The following is a 14,588-nucleotide window of genomic DNA, read 5'->3' as shown; positions in this document are numbered from 1 at the left end:
CAGAGTGAATCAGTTGAGTTGACAGTGAAATAATGTGCTAAGGAGCAGAGGGCTCCTTAGTCACTTAGTGCATCTAACTGGTCCTATCTAAGTAAATGAACCTGTCCCTTGGGATGAAGTTTTACATTTATGAAACTCACAGTTACTTGTACCTAGTATTTTTAAAAACTCCACCTCAGGTTAATTTCTGCAAGCGTAGAAGGCTAACACATAACAGCAGCAGCAGGAAAGGCCAAGGTGAAGCCAAGAGGTCTGATTGCAGCCACAGCTTCCCCCCCTGCACTCTTCAGGGTCATTCTCAGTTGCACAGAAGGTAACTGGATTAAATGGTAAGAACTTCTTTAAAAGAAGCCTCCTTTACAAATCCTGTTAGACAAGGTGATACCCCCACACTGAATAATTGTTCAGGCAGAAAGCAAGAGATTATTTTATTCAGATATTCTGAGGCATAATGCTAATGAGTTCAAGGACTTAAATCTTTCAACAGTCAGATCTTCAAGAGCATTTGTTGACCTTTCTTAGGTAGTCTTTTTTTGCTGATGAAAAGTAGATGTGGTCAGCTCTATTACAGGTGTGTGTGTCTTACTGCTGATTCATTTTAGCATCTGGCTGCTAGACTATTTGGATTTTTGTCTCTAAAAGCTGTTGCCTTTATGCAAATTTAATCATAGGCTGTGTTGTAATAAGAGTTAGGGCTTGCTGGCTATTTTATTTATGGAGCCTGATGTTGCTGTTGAGCACTGCTAACCTCTGGGCTTGTATCAGTTTTGCATAACATCAGCAGCCTCTGAGAAATGTGTCCAGCAGCAAAGGAAGGGGATGTGCTTTGTCTGTTGGAAATAGCAGTCAGGTCCTTCTGGTACCTGTTTGCCCCACTCCCAGGCTTGTGCTCTCTCCAGAATGACAACTCCAAAATTAGTTGGGATATCTGCTTCCATCTGTGTAAATATATAGGTAATTTCCTTCCTTCCCCACCTGGCTTGCTGCATGCTTGCTTTATCAGGGTATTGCCCTAGAAGATAAATGACTGAGGGCTGAGCCTGCCTCCCCAGTGGGACCAGGACAATTGAGTGCTCCTGTGGTGTCATGGCAGGTTGTGGGATGTGTACACTGTGCTGGGAATGAGGAAGATGACAGAGCTGAGTGCTTCACTGAGAAAACAAACACTGTCTGTAAGGAAAGACCTGGCCTCAGTCTACTGACAGCATGTAAAATGCTGTGGTGCTTACTGCCAGATGCAGAAGGAGGGGCACACAGCTTCAGTGGGAATGGGCATTGGAAGGTCTGCAGTCTGGAAGCAAAAGTTACTATTAAAAGAAAAAAAAGTCTGTAATAGGTCTGTGAAAGGATTACTTGTGTGCTTCTGACTTGAAAGTTACTTATAATAACTTGACTTTTTGAATAGATGGGCTTTAAGTTTGGAAAGATCAACCTGGCTTTTAAATAAGAGTGTTGTGTAATGTTATAACAGTGCTGAAACAAGAGTGTGAGAGGAGGAGCACATGAAAAAGTCTAGTTTGAGTATTGCTCTCTTTGGCTTTTAGTGATGCATACAGTTTGTCTCACAGGAGACAATTGGAAGCAGAGGAAATTTACCTTCTATTGAGGTACTTCCTAGTTCACATGTTACTTCCCTTGATGGAAATTAAATGTGGTAAATCCAAGAAAATCTCATCTTTCTGTGAATAAGCTAATCCTATCTGACTTGTTGCAGGGAATATTTAATGCAAATCAATGAACACAGTGCAGTTCTGCTCATTCCTAAAACAAGGTCTTGATGTGCTGCATACTGGTGGGCTTCAGGTTTGCAGGTGCTGACAGCAGGTTTTGAGCAGCACATGAGTACAGTATTAACAAGGACCCTCCTTGTCACCCTTTTCCAAGGGACAGGAACAATTTGGAAAGGAAAAATTTATTGCTAGTGCTGGTCAACATGTAGAGATTAATTCTGGCAGGTTCAGTGTGTGATTCTTAGTGGCTGCGAATGCCTGAGGATCCTTTGATGTAGTTTTGGAGACAAGTACCTTCCTGCCATGCTGTCCCAAAACCACACATGGGGAAGGAGCGTGCCTCATCTGAAGTGCCCTGTGCCTGCCTGCCCTGGAAGAGGGTGCCCAGCACTGTTGGGTGCTCTACAGCAGCTCTACAAAAATGCAGTGAACCCTTGCTGCCCTGCTGTGCCGCTGCAGTCCTCAGCTGAGCGGACTGGGTAACTCAGAGCTGGTTGGGGGGTGCAGGGAGGATCACCCAGGATGCAGGTGGGTTTGAAGTTTGCAGTTGGTAGTACAGCAAGCGCAGAGAGCACAGTCTGCTTAGAGCACAAGTGTCAGCATGTCTTGTGCCTGTCACTTGGCTCTGCTGGGTAGGTGTGGCTCAGCAATGAATACCTGGCACCGGAGCTGCTGGCTGAGAAGCTTTATCTGCAGTTTCTGTCTTGGATCTGGTGTTCTTTGTGGATACCCATGTTAAGAGGCTGCTTTGGTTGTCAGAAGAGCGTCAGGCAGTTGTCCTGCAAGCGTCAGTGCTGGTGTACAGGTGACTAATGCTTGGTGCCAGCTTCTGCCCTGCCGTGTTTCTGGCTGCTGCTGTTCACCACAGCACGCAGTGGCAACCTGAGTGGGGTTAAAGCTTGTTGGTCCACAGAATAAATACAGCACAACTGCTGCCAGGAGCAAGGGACCAACAGTGCCACACGAGGTCCCTTCTGCTCCTCTGTCCTGTGTGCTGTCAGACAGGTGATGTGAGGCTGGGACTGACCCAACTCCTTGTCTGAAGAAAAATCTGTGAACTGTTCTCTTGGTCTTGTTGTACCTGTGTGAACTGGGAGAGGGAAAATGGTATCTGTCTGCTGCTTCTTGTGGGAAGTCATGGGACAGCTGAGGCTGGTAGAACCTCTGGAGGTTGTCTTGAACTTACCCTCTGCTCAAGCAGGGCCACCTGGAGCTGGTTGCCCAGGAATGTGTCCTGGTGGCTTTTTAATATCCCCAAGGATGGAGACTACACCATCTCTCTGGGCAATGTATTCCAGTGCTCAGTTGCCCTCACATTGAAAAAATGTTTTCTGACATGCAGAGAGAACCTCCTGTGTTTCAGGGTGTGCCCACTGCCTCTGATTCTGTCACTGGGCATCACTGCAAAGAGCCTGGCTCCCTCCTCATTGTACCCTCTCTTCAGGTATTTTTACACATTGGTAAGGTTCTCCTTGAACCTACTCTTCTCCAGGCCGAACTTTTCCAGCTCACTCAGCCTTTCTTCATAGGAGAGATGCTCCAGTCCCTTTAAGATCCTTGTGGCCCTTCACTGGATTCTCTCTGATATGTTCATGTCTCTTTTCTGCTAGAGACCCCTCAGCTGGAGTGGATTCAGGTTGGCCTCACTAGTGCCAAGTAGAGGGGAGGAATCACCTCTCTCTGTTTGCTGGCAATTTTCCCTCATGCATACTGTTTGCTGCCTTTGCTGCAAGGGCATATTTTGCCTTGTGTAAATTGGATCATGAAATGCTGGACACATCTATAAACTTCTGCTAACTTGATTTTTTAATTTCAGGTTTGCTGGTCCCACCTGTGTAGTTGTGTTCCTTCTTCCCTCCTCCCCCCACCAAAAAAAAAAAACCCAAAAATAAACGACTTGTATTTTTATGTGTTTTGAAAGAGGAAGGAGGAGGTTTTAAAAGTTGCTGGTATTTTCTTTATTTGTACCCAGATTTTTCACACAAGGATGTTTACCCTGTTGCCACCCCTTTGTTCTGCCATGCATTCTCACCCACTTTTCTAGGTGGGAGAAGTCTACCCAACCTTGTAAATACTTCTCTGTTTTCTAGCAGAAGAGCGGACGCTCTTTTGGTTTGGCCTTCCCAACATAGTGTGAGGATTTTATTTGCTCCAGCCAGGAATTCCCATGCCAAAAATCTTGGCTGTGTTTGGGACGGTTCCATCCCAGATGACGCGCGGCCGCACCTGTGGGCCTGCCTGTGACTAAAATAGCACATCTGTGGGTGTGGGTGCCATGGCAGCCTGGGGCAGCGGGGCAGGACTTCCCGAACCTCAGTGTGTTCGTCCTCAATGCCCAAGGCAGCTTCGTGCAGGCAGAGGTGTGGTCGCTGCTGCACTTCCAGCCATGCAGAGGGTGGGAGAGGATGTGGCGCTCAGAGCGGGAAAGCACCGAGAGGAGTGGGATGGGCACCGGCATCGGGCACCGGCCTTGGTGTTCAACACTCGTGTGCCCTGGGGAAGGAGCGTCTGCTGGTGCAGGCTTGGAGCAGGGCCAGGGAGGCGAGGAGAGGGACAGGGAGTGGGGAGCAGGGATAGGGATGTGAGGAGCAGGGACAGGGAGGCGAGGAGGAGGGATAGGGAGGTGAGGAGAAGGGACAGGGAAGCAAGGAGCAGGGAGGTGAGGAGCAGGGACAGGGAAGTGAGGGAGCAGGGCCAGACAGGTGAGGAGCAGGGATAGGGAGGTGAGGAGAAGGGACAGGGAGGCGAGGAGGAGGGATAGGAAGGTGAGGAGAAGGGACAGGGAAGCAAGGAGCAGGGCCAGGGGGGTGAGGAGCAGGGACAGGGTAGCAAGGAGCAGGGCCAGGGGGGTGAGGAGCAGGGCCAGGGGGGCGAGGAGCAGGGCCAGGGAGGTGAGGAGCAGGGAGCAGTGCTTCTCCGCCTCTGTGAGGCAACACCCCACCCCGGCTGTTACAGAAACAGCCCTGCATCCCTGCTGAGATAAGGGCTTCTTTGCTGTTTCACTTCATAGGAATGCCGAAACCTGCCTCTCTAATAAGTTTGGAAGAAAAAAGGGCAGATAAAGGAGAAGACGAATATGAGTCACAAAGAAACAACTGGTTAAGGGCAATTTGAGAGAAGCTCAGGGCAGGGTTTGGAGACTGCTGTGCTTTTTTCCTCTTGACTCGCTTTCTCTGCTGTGTGCAGTTTTTTCTCCTCTTCGATCAGAGGTTTGGTAATCAAGCCTGACCCCATATTTTCCACAGAAACAGCACTCTCAGCTCTCTCAAGGGGAGGGAGGACAGTGTTAGGGGTTAGGGTGGAAATCCATCTCACCCATATTATGCTTGTGCACTGGGAGCTCCCTCATCACTGATGTGGCTCCAGGAAGGTTGCACCCATCTCCTCTTTGCCCCAGTCCTTCTCTGTACATAGTGCATGACCGATACAATGGTGCTAATCTGGATGTTAAGAGCTGTATTTTGTGGGTATTGGGATGTGGGGAGCAGGCAGTGGGTACCTGTTAGTGACCAAGCAACCAGGGGTGTCTTTATGCATGGAAAAGTTAAAGCAGAACTACTGGCAAGTTTTTCATGTAAGGACAGGAGAGGAGCTGAACCAAGGTTAAATAATAAAGAAAAATGCTGCAGGTTGGATTTTTCTTTTACAATTTGTGTAACTGCTTGTGCTGAGAATTGCAAAGGCCGTGGTGGGAAGGAGAAGGTTTCCCATGCTGTGCCTGCCTTGCAGCTACTAGCTGCCAGGGCTGTTGTAGCAGGTGGATGTAAGGGTGCAGCTGATGCTCTGCAAAGCTCTAACTGGGCCAAATCCCTCGTGCGTCAGAGCCTGCCTGGCTGCAGACAGCAGACAGCATCTGCCCGGCTCCGCCGCCCGCGCGGCAGCGGCCGTGTCACCGCGTCGGGCATGGGCCCCTCCCAGGGATGGCACTGGCGTTCACCGCAGCCTAGGTCACAGTGCAGTGTGCGATGCAGCCTTCGAGGAAGCTATTCAGGGCCTTCAGAAAGCTTCCCCAAATCTGCTCTGCTCAGATTCATTCCTCTGTCAAAGACACCATTGATCTCCCTTCCCCTCGCTGCAGTTCCCTGTGCCTTTGCTCGGCACTGTCAGTAACTTGAGCTGTGCGTGGTCGATTTCCAGTGCAGCTTGATTTAAGAGCAAAGCGGGGTAACAGGTGCTGCAGGAGCTGATCTGGTCAGCCCCTGCGACGGGGGAGCTCCCTGGCAGTGGCACCACAGCCACTTTCTGTCCTTTCCTGTGCCGAGGCGGGGGCTGTGCAGAGCTGCTTCGATGCGCTCCGCTGAGGAGAAGGCATGAACCTCCCTGGAACTGTGAGGGAGGGCAACTCTTCCAACCCAGGGAGCAACCACAGATAAGGGAACACTTGAAACTGATACAAAGATGGAGGCTTCTTCCCAGGGGGTTCACAGTGAAGCACCTGTGAAAGAAAATTGGCTGCTCTTCTCTCCCCCTAGCATGCTGTGGTGCAAACCAGGAAAGGTGTGGAGGGGAAAGGAAAGGCAGCCAGTTTCTGCTGTTTGCCTATAAATTGAGGACAAAGTGGAAAACCTCAGTTTTTAGGTGCTACCAATAGTTTTTGCAAAATAATTCTTAGTACAAGTAACAATCAAGGCCCTTTTAAGGGACCATTATCCTTGTGGGTCCAACAGCAAACTAATGTGAATATGGATGCACAATTCACTGGGAATCTTAGAGGTCTTTTACAACCTTAATGGTTGTATGAAACTCGTGGATATGAGCTCCCCCCTGATAAAATGCTTAGGGTAAAAGACTGGCAGTTGTTATCTGTGCCATGGGGAAGCTGTTTGGGGAGCTGGTGTTACCAGGGGAGGCCAAGCTGTCAGTGACACCTGGCTCTGGGCTGTGTTTCTCCACCAGCCACTGTGGTCACTAATACTCAGTGGACAGCCAGGCCTGTGCTTTAGCAGCATGTGGTTACTTTTTGGGTTTTGTGTCTCAAGTTTCAGCTCTTCACAGACAAGAAGCTTTAAGATGTCATTCGTGTTTTGGATTTGCTGCTTGCAACAAAGGACTGCTCCAAACAGAGCAGCACTGCTCAGCCCCAGACATGTGCCATTCACAGGTTTGGGTTTCTCTTATAAGTAAATGTTTGCATACCTGGAGAAAAGTCAAGTAACTTTCCAGCAGTCCCAAAGCACTTTGCAGAGTATGCTGGGTATTGTTTCCCTCGGGATGGGGACATCAATGAAGTTATGACTTGTTGAATGTCAGGCTGAGGGCTGGACACAAACCTTTTCTGCTGTTTTGCATGCAGATGTTTTACATGATGGACTGTGTCCCTCCTTTGGTAAAATTATGCCAGCAGTGGGGGAAGAGGAGTTTGCCTCCCCTTATCAGGAGCCACTGCCTTGCCCTGCAGAAGGGGCTCCCAAGCCCATGGTGGTATGCAGAAACAGATGGACATTGCTTCTGCTTGGTCCTCAGGTGACATCCTACCCTGGGACTGGCACTCACTTTTCCAGAATCTACAACCTTTGCAGGATCCCCAAGTAGGAAAGAGGATGTATCCCATATTCCTTCTTTCCTCTCTCTGTTTTAAGCCTGGGCTTTTCAGCCATTGTCTCTCTAGAGATTTTCTTTAATCTGAGTGTGTATGAATGTGGCCCTTCCACTTGGTGGGGAAGGACAGGAGATGGCATCTGCCTCCTCTCCTGGCCAGAGACAGCTCAGGCAGCCAATGCTGCCATGCCAATGAACTGGGCTGGAGGGCAGAAATAAAGAGCAAGAGCAGAAAAGGAGCCAGCCCTCAGCAGGCATCTGGCTCTTTCCCAGCACATTACCATGGTATGCAGTGGCACAGCTGCCTCGCCTGTTTTTTGTAAAGTACAGAACTGGTAGCTGCTTATTTATCTCATGAGCTGAGGGAAGTGCTAAGAGAGCAATCTTTTCCCCTGCAGGCTGCATGTGTGGGTTTTTGCTTTTAACAGGGAGAGAAGAAAGATTTAAAGATATTTGATCTGCAGTCTAGCTCTGAGTTGGTTGAATATTTATTTTGTTGTACATGCAGTTAGTTATTGAAAGTCCTATCATGGAAGCAAATCAGACAGGAGGCTCATGGCTGAAACCCATGAGGCACCCAGACATGGAAGTCACAAGAAGACCGTGCCACACAATGAGCAGAGAAGCCTGCTCGCTGCCATAAGCTCACCTACATCAGGCTCTCTGTGGAGCAAAGGGCAGCCCATGGTGCAGAGCCACCGTGTGCCCTGGGCCCTTTCTGCACAGAGCCCTCCAGCCTGTGGGCGCCGAGAGCGGCCCTGTGGTGCCAGAGCCCCCGTGTGCTGTGGGCAGCTGCTGGCACAAGAGAAATGCTGCATGTGTTTCTGAAAGGCTGTAACTGCCCAAAGCAGGAGTTTTACAGCTGCCCTGTAGATGGGCAGCTGTGTGAGCCAACAGAGATGGGGTTCTGCTGTGGGATTCCCTGATGCCTGCTGCAAGCTGGCTTCCTTCATCAGCCTATTCTGCCATGGGGGTGATGGCAAGATTTTTATTTACTGTTTCTATCTTCACAAGACTTCTGCAGGCTTCAAGGCTTCTAATTTTCTTTTTTCCCCCTCATTATGTTAAAATATGGTGGGCAGATTCAAAACCTGTTTAAGCATGTTAAACAGGAGAGGACTGCTTTCCTCAGATGACCTGGCTAAAATTGTAGTTCTGAGTCTTGCAGCACAAACTGGGTACAGAACCAAGAATGAGCAGAGCTCTTAGAGAAGGCAAGAATTTGGTTGGAAGCTATGCATGGGGAGACCCCCAACAGCAGTGTGAATTAATTTTTGGGTACAATACAGTGCTGTTTACCTGACACAGAGCAGGGCTGGATGCCTGCCTGCAGGTGGGCAGGAAGATGCTGTATTCACCCAGGGCGAGGGCAGTGTGCTGCTTCAGCAATGCCTCCCAAAAAGCAGTGGGGAGTGAATGACATGGTTAGTTAATAATTTTCTTCTTAACCAGATTCTGCCCCTCTCATGCTTTACTGTCATTTTTTTTGGGGTTTATAAGACTACACAGCATTCCTCTTCAGCAGAGAAGTCAGGATGGTTAATTTGCTCTGGAAATTAACCTCCAGAAGTGGAACCCACAGAAGATCAACCCTTTTGCTAACTATTAGAATGGCAGCTGGCTGCAGAGTGCCATGAAAAAGGTGCTGCTGGCTCTTGATGTATTTGGTGTTTTATTAAAGCTCTATCTTCCCAGAGTAATATGAAGTACATTAAAATGTCCGGTTTCATGATGCAGTTAGTGGTTTGGGAGGAAAACTGAAACACAACCCTAAAGGCTCCCAATCTGAAGGAGAAGCCAAGTGCATTGTATGTAAATTCTTGCTTTTTAAGCATTGAATTCTGACCTTTACATTCTTGAGAGTTGGCAGCTCTGTGCAAAGTGGTATGCTGCTCCTGCTTTTTATCTTTAGTTTGGCAGCATTGGTGTGTTTCCTGGTTAAGCCACGGTGTAGCTTAATGGCTGTGGGGCTTTGATGTGCTTTCCAAAGCCTGATACTGCTGCCTTGGGTGCAGCTCCACTCTCTACCCCTTGGTTCTCCCTGCATCGATTCCTCACCCTTGGCCTCCTACAGCAAATAGTACAATGGTCTAAAAGTACAAACCCTTTAAGCAAGGTAGCCCCCTCTTCTACTAATTTAGGAGGATCTTTCATTGCCAAAGCTCTGTCAGTGAAGAGCTGGGGCTAGCCTGGGCAAACCCAGCCTCTCCATTCCAGGTGTGATTGCTGCTGGAGGCACTTCCATGCGCTCCTGCCAAGGTCCAGAAAAGTGTCAGTGGCTGTCTGCTTGGATGGAAACAGGGAAGAGCCAGGAGCCTGCAATACAGCACGTAAGCTTGCAAGGCAAGAGTTACAGGAGGGCTCGCAAGGCTGTCGTCTGCCCTGCTGAGTACTGGCAGCCACATCTAGGGGTGATGGTTTACCCTGCAATGCTGCAAGAAGGGAGGGGAAGACAGCTGGGGAAGGGGCTGCAAAGAAAAAGCAGGGAGAGAAAGGCCTGGAAGTGAGATAAGGTAGAAGAGAGAAAGGTAGATCAGAAAACAATAAAGTAAAATGGATTAGAAGAAGAAGAACCAGGATTTGAGATGGGTCAGGCTGGTCTAGGATGACTCTAGTCCTTCTGGACATTTCTTTTGATGGGGTACATGTCAGTGTCTGTCCAGCCTCGGGCCAGGAGCTGCTGCTCAGACCAAGCCCTTTGCTGATGACTGAGGGGGGGTAGTTTGGGATGGGTCTGGAGTGGACACGGATTTACTGATGGACACAGCCCAGTCCCTGGGGATGAAGGTGCAGGAGAGAGGAGAAAGCACTGCCCACCCCTTGGAGAGGCCAAGATTGTCTCCATGCCACCATCTGTGGATGAAGTGCCAATGAGTCCTCTGGCCAAGTAAGTTATCTGCTGCAAAACTTCCCTCACAGAAGGGGTTGCAGGGGTGAGTTGTCTCCAGAGTTTACAACACGATAGCAGGATAATGTGGTAGAAATTGCTTAAAGGTTTTGATTTTGTAACAAAATCATCTATTTCACCCCTCAGCATAGGGCTAGCCCTAGGCTTGCACTGCCAGAAGAGAAAATTTGGCTTTAGATGACATCTGCACCTGGGAAAGGGGGGAGATGCCCAAGAATAATGAATGTGAAATTAGCTGCATTTTGGAGAAAGAATCTGATTCTTCATTAGTGTGTCATAGACCATCCCCATCTCGCTACCAGTTGTGTTTGTAGTTTGCTTTTGAGGGGTTTTTTTTTAAACATGAAGGCATTGTTGCTGGTGGTGTGGCAGAGTGTAGGGAACCAAAATATAATTTTTAATATCTAGACCTGACTTAGCCTCATTCTTAGGTGTCTGATCACAAATGAAGGGCAAACTGGTGCATGGCTAAACACCCAATAACCTTTCAGCACCCCTGAGTGTCTACAGCCTGTTTTGCACAGCTGCTTGTCCAGGTTTTGAGTAGGGAGGTAAGATGCAAATAACAAAATGAGGCCATGGAGCAACTGACCTTTAACAAGGCAAAGCTAGATGTGTGTTATCACGCCCTAGCAGTCTCTACCTGATTGCAATCTTCTTGAAGTTACAAGGAGTATTGAGTGCGTAAAACCAGGGAAATGGCTCCAAAATATGTCATCTTTCATGGCACATCTTCCAAAATGCTGGAGAGCAGAGGGCTGCTGCAAATAGCAGCTCCTTGGGGACAGTCCCCACATGCTGCCTCTGGGTAGTGGTGACATGGGGAAGGTCAGGGTCTCTGCTGTGGCCATGCAGCTGTGAGGCTTTTTAAATTTTGCATCTGTGGCTGGACTCCCACAAGTTGTACCATTGCTACACAAATACATCCTCAGCAGTGAGCAAAAGCAGATGGAGCAGAACTTGCTTCTCTCTTAGGACAGCCAGAAGCACTTGACCATGATGAGACTGTCCCAGTGGGGAGGGAGAGCCAGACCCACCCCAAGGACCCTGCAAAGCCTCCTGCTCCTGGCTGAGCTCGTTTTTCCCCAGCCTGGTAGCTCGATGTTGAGGGATGAAGTGCAGCTGGCTGCTGAGAGAGGAGGGGTGGGACAGGGATGCTCCAGCACCTAGCAGGGTAGGGACAGTGCTGCCATGAGTGACACAGGCATGTGATGCTATAGCAACTCCACGATATTGCTGGCCTGGGGGCCACCGTGGGTCAGGTCTTCACATGGCCTTGACTGGGACCCCAAAACCCAAATCTCTTTCTTTCCTTCTTAGCTATTAGCTATTATTAACTGATGGGTTTAGCAGAAGATTAGCATCTTTAGCCATAAGGAAGTACTTGGCAAGCTCTTTTGCATCCCCTATGGGCAAATGCCCTCTGTCCTCAACCTCACTGGACAAACACTTCCAAATTAGAGGGACTCACTCTGACAAATTCCCTTCCTGTTCCTCTACCGGATGAGTGTGTTGCCTTACAGGATTTGGGTGTGCTGGTAAAAGTGGGATGGAAATCTCAGCCCTGGCTTCCTCTCCCAGCCTCACCATTTCTCTGGCTAACAAGGCAAGCCCCCTCCTCTGACACCCTGGCCTGAGTCAGCAGAGCCCACACAGCCTTCATGAGCTTTAGCTTAATTCCTGCCTTGCTGAGGGGGAATAAGCACAGAGCTCAACTGACAGTGCTCTCTTACCTGGGGATCCTGCCAATCTCTTGCAGGCCTTTTCCTCAGCTTCCCACTCTGAAATCAACTCCTGGATCTGGGTCAGAGTCCTCGGGGCTGCTGTGCCAGTCCCTGCTGCAGGTCTGGCCTCATGGGAACCCCAGAATGAGCTGGATCAGCTGTAAGCATGATGCATAAGCAAGGTCACGGTGTAATCTGGTTTCCTGAGCCTGCACTGTGTTTAAGGGCGAGGCCAATGAACACATCCCTGGGCTTCAGGTGCTGTATAATGCACCTGAGCTGCACAGCGCTCAGTAGATGTGTGCTCCATCTGGTTTTCCTTTGATGAAACAAAGGGATTGTTTGTGGTGATTAGGGCTGAGTCATAACCAGCCTGGCCTATTTGTAAATTGTCTTGTCTCTAACCAGAAGCCTGTGCCAAGGGAAGCAGATGCTGCTCATGGCTGCTGTGTTGGGAAGGTGACTGGAGCTCCAGGACACCTGGTAGGGCAGTAATAAACCACCTTTTATTAGCTGCTCTGAAAACAGGTTCTCCCATCTGAATCCTGGCCAGATTACAAGCAGCATGATGAATTAGCACCAGTTAATGTGCTCATCATAACTACTTCAAGGGAAATTACTAGCAATCACAAAGGCACTCTTCATTTGAATATTATTCATTTAACTTGCCGAAAGTGGGCAGGTGGGAAGGAATGCAGGGAGTAAACAGTGATTAGCTCTAATTGGCAATGCTCCATGGCTTCATGCAGGGGGTGCCCCTGGATGCCAGGGCATGTCCTGTGCTCTCAGCATGAAGGAAGTGGTAATTTTAAATATCACAACCATCAGGCCAGGCACGTGTGACACGGGGGCTGAGAGCTGGAGCTGCCTGGTGCCAGAGGGCCAGCCCACAGCACCCTTCTCTAAGCACTTTGGGGTGAGAGATCCCCTGTAATGGGGGAAATAAGGTCCCCCATCTTGGTCTGTATGGATGCTCAGGCCTCTCTGGGCTGAATTAATTTTGGACAAATGTTAAAATTATCATTAAAATTATAAACATTTTATCTTTGTTTCCAACCATGCAGACTTTCCTCTGGAGTGTTAGCCCCTCCAAGTCACGTTAACACAACAAAAATCAGCTCTCAAAGGGCAGCTCATCCGTGGCAGCACCACTCTACAGATGCTTTGCAGAATTTCTGAGCATGGCAAAGTGGCTCTTTTAATATTTACACTGGCAATGCCCTACACCAGCAAAGGCACAAGCCTTATAAAAGCTGTGCAGTGGCTCAGTGGTGAGTGGCCACTGGTAGGGATGAAGGGCAGGTCCTGCAAGCTCAGAGGAATGTCCCTTGTTCACCAGGTCTTTACTTACCCAGCAAATGGGAATCTAAATCCAGCACCTTGCATTCCTCTTGTACCCAGCTCCACCCTGCCACGTGCCTGTGGCTCAAGCAAAACTCTGCAGAAGCTGAGGCCATAAGATATGGCCTCAGATGGGTTTGAGGCTGAAGCCACAGAAATGGTGCTTTTTGAAAGTCTTTCTGAGAGAAAAAAGTAAAATAAATACTAATTTTTTTCTTTAGCTACAGCCATTTCCTGATGAATAAAAGCAGTGCTTGTGTCTCTGAGCAAAGCAGCCAAAATGTCAAGGACTGGCACATTCAGTACCTGGGGGGCTAAACCTGCTTCAAAACCACTCTGAAGCACGTAGATTTGGGTACAGATGTGGGTTCTCCTTCTGTGGGCTGCACAGGGGGAAGCTGCCAAGCTGGACGCATCCACAGAGGCACAGGAATGACATCTGGAGCCCTGGGATATGAAAGTAGGCTGGGAATGTGGGGCTGTTTGCTCAGGTGTCTCCTGCTAAGCTCGCTACTCTGAAAGAGGCATTGATGATCAGCCCCAGCCACAAGTGGGGTCTGATCCAGCCCAGCAGGTGGTTTTCCCCAGTTCCTCAGATGACACCTCATCCACGGTGGATTTTGGTCCGGCAAGGCAGGCAGCATCTACCAGAGAAGGGCACTTCAGGCCCCACAGTGTCACTTTACCCCCACCTGCCTGGTTGTGAACACTCTGTGGGACTTCAGGGTGTTTTTTCAGCAGGCTGATGTCTCAGAACAGAGCTGTGATTTTGAATAAATTTTAATTAAAGGCAAAAAAAAGATTTGTGTGGGGTTTCTTTTTTGTTTTTTTTTTTTTTTTTTGACCCAAAATTGTTGGTCTCTGGAATAGGCTCCCCAGAGAAGTGGTCACAGCACCAGCCCGATAGAGTTCAAGAAGTGTTTGGACAATGCTCTCAGGCACATGGTGTGACTCTTGGGGTGTCCTGTGCACAGCCAGGAGTTGGACTCAGTGATCCTTGTGGGTTCCTTCCAACTCAGCACATTCTATGATTATCTGAGTCTATGATCCATAGCTTCTCAGGGTTTTTGGCTTTTCTCATTTCTGCAGTACCTGAGCTTTTCTTCTGCAAGCTGAGCATTCCTAGTGGGAATCAGAAATAGCTCAGACCTGTCCATAATTCATCTAGCATAAAGTTGCTGTTTCCAAAGTGGCTGCAGTGTCCACATCCAAGCACGCAGTGATGGACAGAACATTCCAGGGGCCGTGCATCCTGCTCTGCCCTACAGAGGCTTTCAGCTTTGAGTGCTTGTGTGCTTATTAGTAAGCACTAATTAAATTAGTAAGGGCCCCTCTGTGCAGGCCATG

The sequence above is a fragment of the Zonotrichia leucophrys genome, chromosome 2 (genome assembly GCF_028769735.1).
Source record: "Zonotrichia leucophrys gambelii isolate GWCS_2022_RI chromosome 2, RI_Zleu_2.0, whole genome shotgun sequence".
Lineage (NCBI taxonomy): Eukaryota > Metazoa > Chordata > Aves > Passeriformes > Passerellidae > Zonotrichia > Zonotrichia leucophrys.
The sequence above is the reverse complement of the archived record's forward strand: the minus strand, read 5'-3'. Positions refer to the sequence as shown.